At 37.7% G+C, this 17,630-nt stretch overlaps 1 long non-coding RNA gene across 1 annotated transcript in view; it reads right to left on the bottom strand.

Annotated features, from left to right (window-relative positions):
* The window catches only part of LOC145671828 (uncharacterized), a 28,818-nt gene extending 12,012 nt beyond the window's left edge, over positions 1-16,806 (bottom strand). The window contains exon 1 of the long non-coding RNA XR_014128535.1: positions 16,462-16,806. This is a non-coding gene — a long non-coding RNA (uncharacterized LOC145671828). The remainder of the gene's footprint in view (positions 1-16,461) is intronic.
* Between the last annotated feature and the right edge of the window lie 824 nt (positions 16,807-17,630).

Here is a 17,630-nt window from a genome sequence, read left to right as displayed (position 1 = left end):
TTACGTATATTACATAGACAACACAATTATTATCAATGACACTACTACTACTACAACTTTTATTATTATTATTATTATTATTATTATTATTATTATTATTATTATTATTATTATTATTATTATTATTACTATTATTATTAATTAATTAATTAATTATAACAACACTCTATATAAACATGAAAGATAGGCGGTTTGTATTTGAATACTAAAAAACTCGTTGATTGCCGACCTCGGTAGTCGTGAAGTCTAGGAGTCAAGGATATTGTTCAAGAGATTCTGAATTTGGGTTGAGGGTCTATGTTGAGTATTCGAACTCGAGCTAAACACTGTTAAAAGTTATAGGGCACTCTTCAAAACTGGTCGGCCCGGGTTTAGAATAGTCAAAGACTTAAGCAGCTCGGCTCATAGCTCATTCACTATCGACCCGAAGTGAGCCGAGACAGCTCACCCAACCGAGACTCGGCTAGAGCCCTTGGCTCAGTTGAGCCGAACCGAGCAGATGGCTCATCCCAACCAAGCCAGCTCGAGCCGATGGTTCACTCCAAGCGAGCCGGCTCGAGCCATCTTCTCAGTTTTTTTTTTTTTATTTATTTATTTGTATTGAAGGCCTATGGCCCATAATACAATTCTACACGTTTATGACACACTCCTAGTTTGAATATACACAACAAATACAACTAAATAGGTACACTAAAACATTAATTTACAAATGTTTGTTTTCTTATGATGGAGTAGAGGGTGCATTGTTCTCCTCAATCTCTTTCAAAGCTTCTTCCCGTAAACGATAAAATGACTGCAAAAATTTCGCCAGAGTTGAGAGCTTCTGTTTGTCAGTTGAATTTAGAATTTTGTTTAATTCTAAGTTTTTGTCATGGATCCTATCCCCTATCCTTCCCCTATTGCGTTCTTCCTCTAGCACCTTACATTCGAATACAATATGTATTTCATTTTCAATCTCTCCACATAAACTACATAAATAATTTCCGTTTTCATTTTTCGGACTTTTCCACCTGTATATCCCCATTCGAAATATTGCTATAGCGCGTCTTTGGTCCCTCCCTAGCTCGAGATATTTTTCTGCCCCCTTATTTGTTTTAATCTTTACATATGTTGTCAAAGATCGTTTAGTCTCGCAATCAGCTTTCAAATTTTCAGTTGCATCTGAAATTACTTTTTCTCTAATTACTTTACACATTTCTTTTGATTTCTTGTTTCTTTTTTCTAACAGGTCGAACATATTTAGCTCGTGCAATAGTTTCCCTACTCCCATTATCCAAAAGTTATTACTTCTCTGTTTCATTTGAAAATCAAAGCATTGCTTCTGAATTTCCCTCCCGTTTTCTGATTCGCACAGGTTTAGCCAATATTTTAGAACCCTTATTTTTATGATTGAGCTGACGGGATTCCTCCCTGTATCGAGTAGGATCGCGCTGTTAGGTGCCGATTGTGGTACCCCTAATATTTGTTTAATGAACTTGGTTCCTGCTTTATTGATTATGTTATCAGCACAGTTTGTACCCCAGACTTCACATCCGTACAGAAGTATGGGCTGCAGTAGTGTATTAAATGCACGCATGGCCGATTTGAACGGAACGTTGTTATGTCTGTTCAAGGTTTTTCGTGTTGCGAATATGCTTTTTTCTGTGATAGCTGCCGCTTTTCTTTGGTGGTCGATCCAATTTCCATTATACGATATGTTCACTCCCAGATATTTAAAGGTTTTAACTGTTTCCAACTCTTCCCCCTGGTATGACCACCTCTCTCCTTTTGCAAGTTTGTACCCCTTTTTAAATACTACTACTTTCGTTTTCTTTACGTTCACTTTGAGATTCCATTCTTTGCAATATGCTTCTAAAGCATTTAATGCTCTCTGCAATCCCACTACTGTTTGTGACATGATTGTCAAGTCGTCAGCGTACAACAATACTGGAATTGATGTTTGCAGTACATGCGGAGGGTGGCTATCGGTTTTATCTAGTGCATCAACTACGTCATTGATGAATAAATTAAATAGTATTGGGGAAAGTTGGCACCCCTGTCTCAGGCCTATGTAAGATGGTATGGGTTCGGACATTTTATTTCGTCCGCTTTTTACACAGAAATCGACCCGTTTGTATATTTTTTCGATGCTTTGAAGTGTCTGAGTGGACATCCCGTACGTTCTTAGTTTGCACAATAAAGCAGTTCTGCTAACGGTGTCGAAAGCTTTTTCAAAATCGACGAAGCAGCTAGGGATGCATTCGAGTCGAGTCGAGTCGAGATTTAAGCCTGTCTCGACTCGTCTCGAGAAAATGTTGTCTCGACTCGTGTCTCGACTCGAAAATATGTTTCTGTCTCGACTCGTGTCTCGACTCGACAGTCTCTGTCTCGACTCGACTCGAATTCGAGTCGAGACGTCTCGAAATTCGAGTCGAGACAAAATGTACGAGTTAAAATATACGCACACATCAGCCAGACCATCATGACTACCTACCTAATTGTCAGTATGTCGACTTTTAGCATGGATAAAAACGGCGACACGTCTTGGCATACACGCAATGCTCCTTGATAGGTCGCTGTAGAGAGCTGGCACCACATGTGCTCACTCAGGTCACCTAATTCCCGTAAATTCGGGGAAGGGGGGCGATGTGTTCTGACGTCACGTTCAATCACATCTCACAAGGGACATCACTCAAATGTTCGGCTCCAATTTCAATGAAACTTTTTTTGCTGATAGAAGGCATGTATGCATCATTACTTGTGATGACAAATTTTTGCCATGGTGCATGTTTTCTATTTTTTTTAAATAACTTTTAAGAGTTGTGATGTGGTTATTAGAGATTACTACAGAAGTCCCTTACTACCCTTTGTAAACGGAGCGTTAATGAAGAAAAGAGAAGAAAACACGCATGTGGATACATATAAGTCCTGGGGGGAAGTCGTATGGTACATATGACCTTGATGGCAGCCATCTTGAAATCCGCCATTTTGAATTAAGGTCAAGTTTTCAAAATGGGAATAGGGTAATATGATACATAATTTCGGGCTAGAATTTAATTAGAAAAATAATGGTAAGGTTAGTTTTAAGATACACCCATTTGGGGGAAAGTTACAGGCATATTAATTGTTTTTATTTACTGTGTGCGTAAGTCCCTTCTTACTTTCGTCTCAAGACCTGTAAATCGATCGCAACGGCAGAGCCCGGTTTCGCACTAGTGTTTAGTAATCTTTAAACTCACTTGAGGCAATATTTGTGAATTATTGTATTGTATTTTGCCTTTAATTAAATTTGAACCCACTTCATGATCTTGTGTAAAGTATCACTACAGCAGATTTCAGATGAGAAGCGGCATGGCCTTGAGTTGGCTTTACGCGGCGTCCAATTGGCTTTGAGCGGTGTTGACAATTCGCGACAAGCAGTTCTGCACGCTGACTTCTCGCGCTACTGCGAATCTTGACAATAGCAGAGGCGCTTATTAGAAATATTGTATTAGCACATTAACTGCTCACTTTACGAAGTAGAGAAAAGAATTACGAACACATACGTGAAAACTACATCTTTTTATGACAACTGGTTGTCATGATACACGCTTTGAAAGGTTTCCATATAAAACAATTAGTAAAACGAGCGTTGAGTCCCGTCTAATTTCCAGTGGATTTTTCTTCGATTTGGAAATGGAACTCAACTTTTATTAAAGGATAATCAGGGGTGTAACCAACAGGTTGTTCTAGGGGAACATTACTTTCAGCGGGAGGAAAGCTTTTCACACATTAAAAACAGAACAAATGACCTCTTTCAGAATATGAAAGCATTTTAACTCACCATGTATACTATACACATATTATGTTTTCTCGATGCTACCTTAACAAAAGACGGATCTTCACAGTACTGAAGTTGTAAAGCGGATTGTAAGAGATAAATCAATAAGCTATTCATAAGAAAACAAATGCTGTTTCTAGCAGTCTGTTTATCCGACTTTGTGTTTATGTAGGTTAAAATACTAAAAGGAAAAAACTCGAAAAAATATCAACTCAGATATTATTATGCAATAATATAGTAGTGAGAGATCCTGGGGGGACTGAGGGAGCCAGGGCCCCTCATTTTATTTGTAAATGTGCAATATTAGGCATAATTTGAATACAGTTTGTCTTAAAATCATCATATATGCTTTCTGCATCTGAATGCACCCTTCCCCCCCCCAATTTACAGAGAAATCAGCGTCCTTGTAATTAGGTACAGTAACTGTATTGATGATGTTTTCTTTTTTCTTTTTTTAAAAATCTTATTTTATTATAAACGTTCCTAATTTGCATTAACTATTAAATAAGTTTACTAAACATATACTAGATGAACCTCATTTCGGGGCTGGAAATAGTTTGGAAAGTCAAGGCCCTGTTTTCCCCGTTTCTACACCCTTGAGAATAGTAAGCGATCGAATTAAATAACAAGCCTCTGCAATTTGATTCATATATATATATATATATTCGATTCCCGGCGGGAGCTCATGTGGAAGAACAGAAGGTATGGGACATTCGTAATATTGTTTTAAAATTGCCTTCATGCAAGATTCTTCCTTATTCGACAGAAGAAACGCAGTATGATTTTTTTTTCTTCGTTTCAATACCTTACGTATGTGTGGCCAATTACGTACTCCTTCTTTACTCCTCTAGTAGGGATGCAAAAGCACCAAGCGTCTGAGTGGTGTCATAAATTATTGTAACCCAAAACAAACTCGACCATATCGTGTTGCTTACGAATCAGATGGATTGTTGTTGTGAGACCTACATCAAGTATAAGAGTATGTTATTATAGGAACAGACATGGAAGCAAAGGAGCTGATTGTGTGTGTAGGAACGCAACTTCTCTTCTTCTAGCATAAACAGAATTCATCAGTGTCTAGGTTGCTTTCTTGCGTGGTAGTTCATTTGTTCTCCAAAATTATAGTTGACAATGTCTTTAAGGAAACCGAGTACAAGTGCGGAATTTTCTTTAAAAAAAAAAATGCTACGAAGAAAAGCTCGAAGAATTATTTTTTGTGTTTACAATTTTTGGAACTCATAACAAAAAATTTACAAGAGTCAGATTCAGACTATGGCGAAATATTAATTGACATAGACGATAGTGAAAGTAGTGTTGAAGACGAACGTTTAGCAGTTCCACTGGAATAAGTTAATAGGTAGGTTATTCAGTTGCTATATATACTTCTAGGATACACAGCCAAAATCTTTGAGTTTGCTGGAATAGTATATTTACATTGTGAATAATGTTGCCAATGTATGTGTAATAATTTCAACTAGAGGAAGAGCGAGAAGGGAAAGGGGAGTCCGAAATCCGGAAACACCGCGCGGAATATCGCACAGCATTGGCTACTGCCCGTGATGCTTTACATCTGAAAAACACAGTAAAAGAGAATTTCTGTTCTTATGGAGAACGTAAGCATGGCAATTATAAAAGGTGAGTAAGGTGCGTATGTATTTATAAGAAAGTTTATTTTACGAGTCTTTTGTGGTTCCGCCAACCTATTCTTTAGTTGTTTTGTTTTTCAAAATACTCATATCTCATAAATAAAAGAGCTATTATAAAATCTCTTACCACTATTCTTTAATACTTATAAAATTTTATTTATTGTAAAAGCACTGGCGAGATATTTCTTATCGCCCACTAAAATTATGGTGGAGCTCCTTCGTGGCTAAGGGTTAGCATACTTGCCTTTGGCGTGGGAAACCTGGGCTTGATTCCCGGTGGGAGTTCATGTGGTTCGGATTCCACGTTAATCAGTAGGTCCACGTCTCACATAGCCTCGTTGCTGAACGGGACGTTAAACTCAGAATCAAATTATGGTTATGACTTGATTATGATGTCATTAGTTTAAACACCCAACTGCCCAGTAATTATAAACATTGACTACATTATAAAATTGTAATTTGTGACGACTAAAATATCAGAAATTAAAGATTATTCTTTGGGTTTTGGAACATTTTGAAAAACGTGAAAAACTGGTACTGCACCGATACAACACACCTTTTGGATTTGTCATAACATGTCTTACATAGCTTTGGTTCGATTCTCAACACGGACTGCAACTTCCCGTTAAATTGTGCATCCGAAAGGCACTCTTTGTTAAACCTCGCTTATCACCGTCATCTTAATAATATATATAACTTCACCGCGAAGCAAATGTTGCATTTCTCTCTTTCATCCTAACACAAAACAAAACTAACCACAGCTGTGACACGAAGGAGCTATTTCGAAAAGAAACAAGCTGTGCTTCATAGAGATGTGTACCCAATGATAGAAGTATAAAGTATTGTTTTCTTTCCTGTTTATTGATATCAGTTGGTGTTCTTAATGAGTTTACTCATTAGTTTAGAAAGAGTATATATGGAATTTGGACATATGTTGTACGTATTCTCCTGAGAAATTGATGAGACCAGAAAAGTTATAAGGACAGATGGAATAGGTTTAAGCGCATCTACGTGACTTTATCAAATATTTATTCTCCATAATGGTACCACGCGGAAAACTTGGTATAGGCCTACTTTTATCTTTGCCTCCCTCTGTTAGCTGTTTCGTATCATATATATCGGATGCTTTTGATATTTCTTCTGATCATTAAAACAACAATGGTACCTGAGTGCGTGCAGAAATGCAAAAGCACAAGGTAACTTCCTATTTGTTTTGGAAACAACAAACCCATTTCACGTGTGTACTTTGGGTAAATAGGCACATTCTAGTGATTTTTTTGCATTTTTTTTCTGATGCAGACAAATGAGAAGGAAATGGTTCTTAAAATAAAAGGAAGAAGTATATTGCAGTTCAAAACAAATGTAGAAACCTTAAATTATTTTTTCTTTTCCCTCTGACTGAATGAAACCCCTGCTGTGTAACGACCTTAGGTAAACAACGGCTATCTTTGGTCCGCTACCGAATACGCGACAAAACGTACTAGCGACAAAACGTACCACCGACAAAACGTACCACTTACCCTGAGGGATGCTTGTGAAGGGTTTTCTAAAAACACTTTAAATAATGACAAGCGACAAAACGTACCACTTGCCTGGAGGGCTACTTGCGAAGATTCTTCCAATCAACCATCAAATAATGACAGGCGACAAAACGTACCACTTGATAGGACGGTATATATATATATAGGCCAAAATAAGGTTAAAAGTTGAACAGATTGGTGCTGAGAAAAGTACCGATGCAAGACCAAGACTACGACTAAGGCTAAGACTAAGACCATGCCTGCAAGATTTTCGCAGCACCAAGACCATACCTGCAAGATTCTCGCCAGACCAACACCAGCAAGAATCTTGCATATACAATATTTGAATATTTGCTGATTTCCATCACACTTTATCCAGGCTTTGGACCAGAGACGGATAGGCATTATTAAAGGGGCGCGGGCGGTTTCTCCCACAAGGGCCACCAGCATCTCAATGTCACAAATCAATTGCACAGTTTTCTTTCTACAGTAAGTCAATAGTATTAACAACTGACACTTAAAATCTGATATTCTTTGATCAGTATATTATTCTGAATTGTTCAAAATAATATATGAAGTTCAAGGAGAACGTATACTATATTACAAAATTAGCAGATGTTTTAGTGTACTAGTTTTTGATGCTACTGTATCTATCACTTTTGCATTCGAAATATTTTTTAATAAATCTTTTTCAATAGACATCAACATAAATGTTTTCAAATGTTCCTGAGACATGGTACTCGTTAGCCTATTTTTAATGTACTTCAGTTTATTTCAGTTTTGAAAAAATTCTTTCACATGTTACCTGAGTTACGGGTAAAGTCAATAAAAATTTGTATTCTGGAAACCTGGATAAGTATTACTGCAAAATTTACAATTCTGCAAAATTAAAAAGCAGCACATTGGACAATTTTGCAACACGTTTTGCATTTGCTTTCCTTGTAAACAAATGTATTTTCTCCTAATTCTGAATCACTTGCACCATCAGCACAGTAATTTTTTTTCGGTTGTGCTCGTCATCAAGACTGACTTTCAAGGATATCCACGTCCTTCAAAAGTCCAAAGAATACATTTATAGTATTGGAAAATTCTTTATTGAAGTTTTTCAGAAAATATGTAAGTTTATCGAAAGGCACGTCTGGAAGTTCTGTTACTTGGTTGAAGTGTCTAGGGTCCAAATAATCCATAAAGTACATTGCTTCTTGAATCTTGAAGAAATACTCGAAACTACCATGTCCAATATTGTGTTGAATACGTCGATGCAGTACTTGGTCATTGGATAGAAGCAGCTTCATCTTCATATTCACAGGAAAATCTTTGTCCATCTCTGAAGGCGAATTGTCGACAGGTCAATAGGAAAAAAAAGAAAGAAAGAAAGAAATCACGTTCTAAGTCTTCAAATTTGTTATTGGCCCATTCTGCAAAGATTAATGCTGCATTCTTAACGGATTCAAAATCATCTCTCTACTTTTTCACTTGGAACAGAGTAGTCTGCACCATCCGATAGGACTACACTAGCAGCACCCTCTATTTGGAGATAGTTTGACAGAGAGGTCGTCACTTGAAATATCTTAAGGAACATTTGTGCTGTCCGAGTTGTTTTTGAACCTGAAAAGAACTTTTATATATCCTTTCGCTTTACACCTAGCTTTTGGTTTGATATTTTCTGTAGAAGTAATTTTCTTAATTATTATGGTCTACTCTATATACAAAGCACTTTCTGGGTTCGAAAAATGACCAAACTTTTTCTGAAAAACAGTGTGTTTTCTACCATCTTGTTTCCACAATAACTGTAAGACGCCTTTGTTAACATTTGATCTTCCAAATGTCCATTCGCTGATAAGATTCACGCATAAATATCGCAGTCATTCAGCAGATCAATAACACAGAATCAATGCAATTTTTTGTCAGATCACATATGACATGATTGAGTATATGAGCGTAACACCACACGTGTAACTGAGTTTCTTAGTGGTTAAGCGGTTAGCGTATGCGCCTTTTTCGTGGGAGACCTGGGTTCGATTCCTGGCGGGAGCTCATGTGCTTCGGATTTCCCGTAAATCAGTATGTCCCGTCTCATATAGCTTCGCTGCTAAAAGGGCAGTTAAACTCAAAATCAACTGAATCACACGTGTAACTGATCATAGGTGAATTGAAAAAATCCGAATATTGTCCTTGCATGTTACTTGAGCCATCGGTTGAATTTTCAATACACTTCTAAATATCAAGGTTCAACTTCTGCAGAATTTCCAGCAGTAAACCGCAAGGACACTGGCCTGTGGTAGAGTGCCAGTGCATTTTACAATGACAACAATACTTTGTTTAACAACCATTTTAACAACATACCGTAAAACAACAGAGCACTGGCCTGAAACTACTATATCTTGAGTAGTGTCTAATAGAACAGAAAATATTGAAGCTTGAGAGACTTCTCTGATAGTAAAATCTTCTCTGATAAGTGTGTTGATAGCATTCAAAACATAATTCACCGTGTTTAGTAAAAGTTATGCGACCACTATCCTGCTTACTTCCTCGTATATGACTCTTCTCGGTGACCTTATCTAAATTACTTTTAAGCGGAAGATCAAATTTGCTTAAGAAAGGAATAATATCCAAAAAGTTTCCATGACCTATAGCTGTCTCTTTCAGTTTATAGGCTGCTACATTTTCTCTGTAAATGAGCCCTCTTTTACCAATGAGTTTCTGCATTTTGACAACTCGATACATTACCTGTCTGTTCTTCTCAACCTTATACTGCCGTTGTTTTACCTGTTCATGAGGAAGTAGTTTCTTAACATTATGTTCTCTTTTGTTAGATATGTAAGCATGTTCGGTCCCAGCCCCCGCCAAGTGAACTTTGTGGTGGACAAACACCGTGTGCGTGGGTTTTCTCGGGGTTCTCCCGTTTCCTCCCACTTTCTTCATGCCACCATTTCATTCATTTCTCATAATCACCGTCTCCTTTAGCCTAACCGGCATAACCGTGGTACGTAAAACTCAAAGATTTAATTTCATTTCATATGTAAGCACCCACATTGGTCAAATGTATTTTGGAAGACACTTGTTTTCTTACTCGCTGGTAGACGTGTTTAATGTTACGTTTGTCACGTACAGAACCTTTAAGGGAAGTTTGTTCGATCTGGAGAATAATCTGTGAACACGCTGAAAAAAAAAAAAAAGCTTGAAGTGGTACGTTTTGTCGCGGATTAAATATCCGAAATACTTTAATTAGTCCAAGACAGCTTGTAATTTATATAAGTGGTACGTTTTGTCGTGGAATAAATATCAGAAATGCTTTAATTAATGCATGACAGGTTGTCATTTATGACAGGTTGTCAAAAGTGGTACGTTTTGTCGCGAAAATTCAAGTGGTACGTTTTGTCGCTGGTACGTTTTGTCGGGACACCCCGCTACCTCCTTTTGTTAGCCGACATGAGATGGGTTACTTTTTTTTTCTGGAAGAAGATGAAGAAATAATTATCCAGTACATTTACGTTTTGTCAGGCATACAGGCGCAGTCTGTACTTGTTTCCTAACGAATTTTAGCAACATAACATAAATGAAACATATGTACCAGAAAATAGAGGCAGTACAAACGGAAATTTTCATCTGTGATACATTTGATGAGAAATATAGTTAGATGTCACGTGCAAGCACTCTAAACATGTCCTATCCTGTAATTCTATTCGTATGTTTATGTAGGTGAGACAGAGAAATCAAGAAACAATAATAACTGGTTTTCTTCCAGGGGAAAAATCTAAATGTGAAGGGGTGTTACACTGGGACTTTAATTGCGTCCTTTGTACAAGATTAACAAGTAAAAGCAATTTTTTAATTTATTTTAGTTCTTGGGGAGAGGAAGATGAAAGCAAACCCTCGTAAGGACCTCTGCAAGGAAACATGAATACTATCCGCCACTGTTTGTTACATTACACAAAATAGTTTTATATATATATATTGAGTTTTAGTCAGGGTTTTCATTCTGCAGGAGAGGGGGGGATAGTAATACCTGACGAACATTTTCTATTCTCAGAGTGTTGCAATGATAGCATTTCCTCCATTATAACTTGGCCAAGCTAGTTGCATTATATGTAAGGATTAAGTTAGCCTAAAAAGCTTAAATTTCTATGGCTGTTTTACTCTGTACCCATGTTTCTCATTTTCGGTCTACGGGACTCTGTGTCCGGAAATTTTCGATGGCTTCCAAGTCAAAAAATAAGTGTATCAAAGGCATATATATTATATCTATGGTTATATGAGGCATGGATCTACAGTTTAAAGTGGGATACCGGTAACAACTTCATGAGCTTCCACCGTAAATCGAACCAGAGTCTCCCACGATCAAGGCGTATGTGTTAACCATACAGCCACAAGGAAATTCACATAAACACACACATATATATTGTTGAGTTGATTTTGACTTTACCGTCTCTTTCAGCAGCGAGGATATATGAAATGTACACCTACTGATTAACGTGGAATCCGAACTACATGATCTCGCGCCGGGAATTGAACCCGAGTCTTCCACGGCAAAGACGCGTACACTAGCCGCAGAGTTCACACACACACACAGAATCAGAGTCCTCACACACCAAGGGTGAGAGCTGTGCCACTGAGTCACAGCGGTCACGGGGCTAGGTCGAGTCCACTTTACGTTCATAGTTTCTTAGTACATAAATGTTACGATTATGAAATAGATTTTCCTTAACGAGCTGCATAAAAACAAAAGCTTTCGAAATGCATTAAACAATTAGCTCGATTTGAGTGTGAACTTAAAGTTATATCAGAGTGTAAATACGGATACGCACTAAAGCTCGAAAACTTAATACACTATTTCTCCTATATAGTCAGCATGTATCAAGCAATCGTTCAGCTTTCATTTGAGAGGATGGAAATCGAAGGCCCCTGAACAACTATGTTACTAATGTGCGGAATGTATTTATCTTACAGTGAACTGCTTTGATGCCAAGTGGCCTAACTCCAAAATTGAAATTTTCCAGGAGTGAAAGTTGAAGTTCAATATCTCATCAACAATCCATATTTCTTTTATGTTGGGAAACAAAACCATAACTACTGTATGTAGTTCATTGTTTTATAACTTAGTGTTTACAAAAATCCTTTAAAAAAAATACCTATTCATAGAAGTGAATGATACTTATCTGTACTAGTTCTTGGCATCCAAGCAGTCCATTTATTGTAATACTAGCTTAATATATCCATTCTTCGCATGGGGGCTGTATTTGAAAGTCAACACCTGTGGAAGTATCACCATTCATTTCAGTGACCGCGAAAACTATGGATTTGACACTAGTATCAATCAATATGGGCTATTTATACATGTCTCGGTATTCCTCACCCGCTGATACCCGGCCCGCATACAGTAGTAGCTGAATTTGCAAGTCATCGCTGATGGAAGTGTCACCATTGATCTCAGCGACCGTGAAAACTATGGATTTGACACTAATGTCGATCAATTTGGATTACTTTTACTACATGTCTCGCTAAACGCCCCCCTGAGACCCCCTGGTTCCAATTTTGACAAAAACGCTTCGCCTTAGACTGGGACCTGGACCAAGGTATCCGTGACCAAAATTTGGTAACTCTCGGTCAACTTGTCTGGTTCCCAGGTCGGTCCCAGTAAACGTCCCCCCCGAGACCCCCTGGTTCAAAATTAAAAGAAAAACGCTTCGTCTTGATCTGGGGCCTGGACTAAGGTACCCGTGACCAAATTTTGGCAACTCTCGGTCCACTCGTCTGATCCCCAGGTCGCACACAGACAGACAGACAAACACACAAACAAACTCTTTATTTTATTTATATTAGATAAGATATACTATGTAAAATAGTCTCGTATCATAATATGTGATGTACAACAAATGTTACATTATATATTATCCGTAGCTCGTGATATGCTGCAGCATAGTAAAGCCTCAGAATAGTTGGGCAAGCGAATAATCCAGAAGTTACGTAACCCTATTGCGTTCATGGGAACGAAAACACAATAATTATAACTATGCTAAATTACTATAGACTACCAACTGCTCATTCAGAGAATTTATGAAGTTCACTTTATCGCAATAGTTTTATACAAACTAGATTTAGACTACGGATAATAGTTTTATACAAACTAGATAATCAATTATTATTATTATTATCATTATATTTGCAGTACAACCAAATACAACGACATTAACTATTAGTTCTATTAACTGAATTGAGCTGAAAATTAAATCTTGATCTTTAAAGATTAACTATTAATTTTATGCGTTCTGTACCTTTCTGAAGGAATAAAAGCTGGAATTGGTTTCAAGGCTGTTTCTGAGTGAATACTTTCTTCAAAATAATATTAAAAATTATAGAAAGATTTTCGAGACATTCGAGTCGAGTCGAGATTTTTAAGAGCCGTCTCGACTCGACTCGTGTCTCGACTCGAAAATTCGTAGTTTCAGTGACATTTTCCTAATCTAGGAAAATTTCAAAAGTAAATTTAGCGAAAAGGGAAATTTTATGATAAAACGTCAAAATCTAGGGAAATTCTCGCACTGACTAATTAAACAATATAAATGTTTAATTGTTGACTTGAGTTTATCGTCCCTTTGCGTAGCGAGGCTATATGAGACGGGACCTACTGATGAAAGGGTGAGGTTCTAGATTACTGGTCCCCCATGTAGGTTAGTAGCTATGTTGGTTTCTTTCTCTACTAAAGTTTATACATTTAATCTACACAGTATTGCCGAGCGAGCGTTAGCGAGTGAAGGCGGGTTAGAGCCCAGCAGGGCACGTTGTTTTCTGTCTTTATTATTGCTCAATGGGAAGGGGGACCAGTAATCTAGAACGTTGCTGATTAACGTGGAATCCGAACCACATGAGCTCCCGCTGGGAATCGAACCCGGGTCTCCCACGCCAAAGGCACGTACGAAAACAGTTTAGCCAAGAAGGAGCTCAATATAAATGTTCCATTTTATCTTTGTTCTTCAGAAATAAACCAATTCAATAGCCAGAGTTTAGTGTGTATTCAAAGTAGCATAATTTGCGTCAATTGTTGACTGGATGTTTTTTTCTTTTTTGTTTAAAAAAGTTAGAAACGAAAAGGAAATGAATAAAATAAATGTAGTTCATACTTCCTTCAATATATTGTCTAACTAAATTAATCTTACAACATACCGTGCATCATAGGAATTAAACACTCAACAAACTAGGGAAAGAGCTCTTCGTGGCTAACGGTTAGCGTATTCGCCCTTGACGTGGGAGACCTGGGATCGATTTCCGGCGCATGCTGATGTGGTTCCGATTCCATGTTAATGAGTAGGTCCACGTCTCATATAACCTCGCTGCTAAACGGGACGTTAAACTCAAAATCAACTCAGTCAACAAACTAGGGAAAATTTGACACGAAAAGGGAAAATTCTGTTTCAGTCGGGGGAAATTTTCTTAAGAGAACCTACGAACACTGTGTGGGATACGAACTATGTGAGCTCCAACCTGAGTTAACCACAAATAAGTTACATACGCTAAACACCCACCCACGAAGGAACATTTTGAGTTCCTTGGGGCATTACTCGAGCAGACAGTTCTACCAAATTTTCACACATTTCTTACATTTTCAGGTAAGGTTAGAGGTTTGTGTTTCTTTTAGCAGAGAATGCACTAAATGAGTAGCTCCATTACTACTTGCAAACTCACTTTACGGTGTCTGACTGTAAATAGTGTGGATGTATCGCATAAAAACTAAAGTGCATAAACCATGAACCAAATTGTGCCAGGTGCTCACTAAAAACCAAGAATGTTATCTAACCGAGTCAGAGCAGGAGCGCAGCAGCAGGCCCGACGGTAGCGAAGGGTGCGTCAGCGAATGGGGTATACGCATAAACGAAGGTAGTAGAAGAGCACACTTACACATACAAAACTTACACTATCACTCAAAATTCAACTCAATACGCTGTACACTAATAGTAATTACTTCTATTCACACTCTCATTCCTTTATGAAAAATATTTCACACTGTATTTTACATATGAATTTTCTATTTTGTATAGGGCTAACCCGTTTGCTCGAGCAATCCTTTCCCTGGGGCTATATAACTAGAATAACCCGGATTCTACGTAGAGTCGCCCGAACGTGAGATTCTTAGCTCGAACCTGTAGTCTTCCCGTACCCGTCTCACAGCGACATTTAGGCAAGAGCACATATATCAACATTTAGTTATAATAATAGAAGATAACATGGCCTGAGAAGTTTTAACCTGCCTTCACTCGCTATCGCTCGCTCAGCAATACCATGTGAATTGAGTATTTATAAAGATAACTCTTTACTTTGGGCAAGACAGTGATATACTGTCAGTACATATAAGTGCCAAGCGAGCGTCAGCGAATGAAGGCGTGTTAGAGCCCCGCAGGGCACGTTGTTTTACGTCTTTCCTTCTTGGAAACTGTAATTATAATGGCGGGAACCGGTTTCTGATTCATTGCTTATTGTCACTGCCGTGCCCAAAGTAAAGACTTGCTTTGATAAAGAAAGGAACCAAACTGGATACTAACCTGCCATGGGGGTGAGCATTCTATAACCTTCCCCAATATTTATTCTGTGAAACTTACTTTGTATCGTATAATGAGTGGATTGAGTATAGCCCGCTCCCCCCAGTGATTTTTAACGAATCATAGTGATTATAACGATTCATATTAGTTCATAATGAATCGAAATCGCATGTTATAAAGATTTAAGTTGTAAATCTTGTGGTAAGGAAGCTTTAGTATAAGTAGTAGTAGTAGTAGCGATTGTAGTAGTAGTAGTAGTAGTAGCAGTAGCAGTGGTAGTTAGTAGCAATAGTAGTAGTAGTACTAGTAGTAGGAACGGGTTAGAAGCTTCGCAGGGGTTGGTTGGGTTTTGTTCTCGATATAAGTAGTAGTAGTAGTAGTAGTAGTAAAGTAGTAGTAGTAGTAGTAGTAGTAGTAGTAAAGTAGTAGTAGTAGTAGTAGTAGTAAAGTAGTAGTAGTAGTAGTAGTAGTAGTAGTAAAGTAGTAGTAGTAGTGACTCTTCCAGTTCCGGTGACAAAGAACTGGGGGGAGCGGGCTATACACAAGCCTAATGAGTTGCTATAGTAACATTTTCCAACTTTTATCTCCTAATATGCAATTACCCAAAAGCCCAACCCTCACCACAAATTTTCCTATCAGTTAACTCTAAATGCGTTCCTGAACCTTTATTCCATTATGTAACTTAGGCAGATGTTGAGGATGGAAATGGTAACCTATGCCTGCTCCGTTCATTATAGGGTGCACAATACAGATTCTCCACTAAGAAAAACTTTCTAAAGCACTAAGAGTGTACTTGGCACATGAATATAAGTATGTTCCCCTAAAACAGGAGAGTACGACAAGCTGTACTTTAATATACGGCTGAGATAATATGAATTATGTTAACTGTTTTAGAAATTGAATTACTCCATTACATAAAACTCTATCATAATTTTGTTTAAGTTCTAAAATATTAAACCTACCTTTAAATAAATGTATCATATCTTCGAGTTCCTATTTCGCAGGAAATTAGCTCTGGAACAAAGCAAATTTAAACAGTCGAGAGCAAAAATAAACTGTGTTCATAAACAGTTATACGAAAAAATAAATGCAAATGGCGGACGAAGTTTATGGTGATTCTAATGTCATTGTGCGCATGCGTAAACATGGAATAGCTGAAACAACTATACTTTTCTTTTAATGGAACTATAAAGATGATCCTTATGACAATAAAATCGTTAACTATGTAATATTTTTCATACAGCACATATGAAATTTCTCTTATCATTCTGGTAACATAGCAAATAAGATTAATATTTTTTATGTCACCACAATTATATTTCCAACGACAATGCCAATTTTAACTATTTTTATGCTTCTCAAAACCTTACTCGTTTTTAGAGTGTAGGAACTAGTTTCTCGAAAACAGACCTACTTCTCGGGGTTTCAGAAGCTACCGTACTTAATATTTTCCTAAGATGCAAAACGAACGATTAACCCAACCTCAAACCACAGGACATGGAGCGGCCACACCACACCTCATTTAAGATGTCGGACGTCGTATATTGTCGAAGTTGGTAGAACAGGATATAGCGCAAACTGTATCAAAATTATCAACAGATTTTAACAGACGTTAACAATGGACAAAACAATGAGTGTATCTGAGTACATCGTTGGTTGTAAACTATTAGATATTGGCCTCCACAGCCGACATTCCATATGTGTACCAGTGTTAACCGTGCTGCATCATCGATAACGAACAGAATGTCCACATATCCATCGCCATTGAGCCTCAAAGCAATGACACTACGATGCATAGACCGATGAATCAAGGTACTACCTTAATCTCATCGATGGTCTGGTCTTCCAGGGGAACAGTCATCGATGGCCTGGATGACCAGAATATGTGCTCTTCCAGGGGAACAGTTTCTCAAGATGTGCACAGCAGTATGACAACAGGTCAGATGTCGCCTCATTACGCTTTGGGTAATCTTCACATGATCATCTATTTGCTCGAAAGTGAATGTGGAGGGCGCCATGATGACTCCTAGCTATTGTTGATAATCTATACATATTCGTGTCAGACATTTGTCCAGCTAGAAACTTTTTAGTAGAACAACGCTGTTCAGTATTAATGTTTCTTTCTCAAACT

This window comes from Thermobia domestica, chromosome 15 (assembly GCF_964235325.1).
Source record: "Thermobia domestica chromosome 15, izTheDome1.hap1.1, whole genome shotgun sequence".
Classification (NCBI taxonomy): Eukaryota; Metazoa; Arthropoda; class Insecta; order Zygentoma; family Lepismatidae; genus Thermobia; species Thermobia domestica.
Note: the sequence above shows the minus strand (reverse complement) of the source record. Positions and strands in the feature narration are given on the sequence as shown.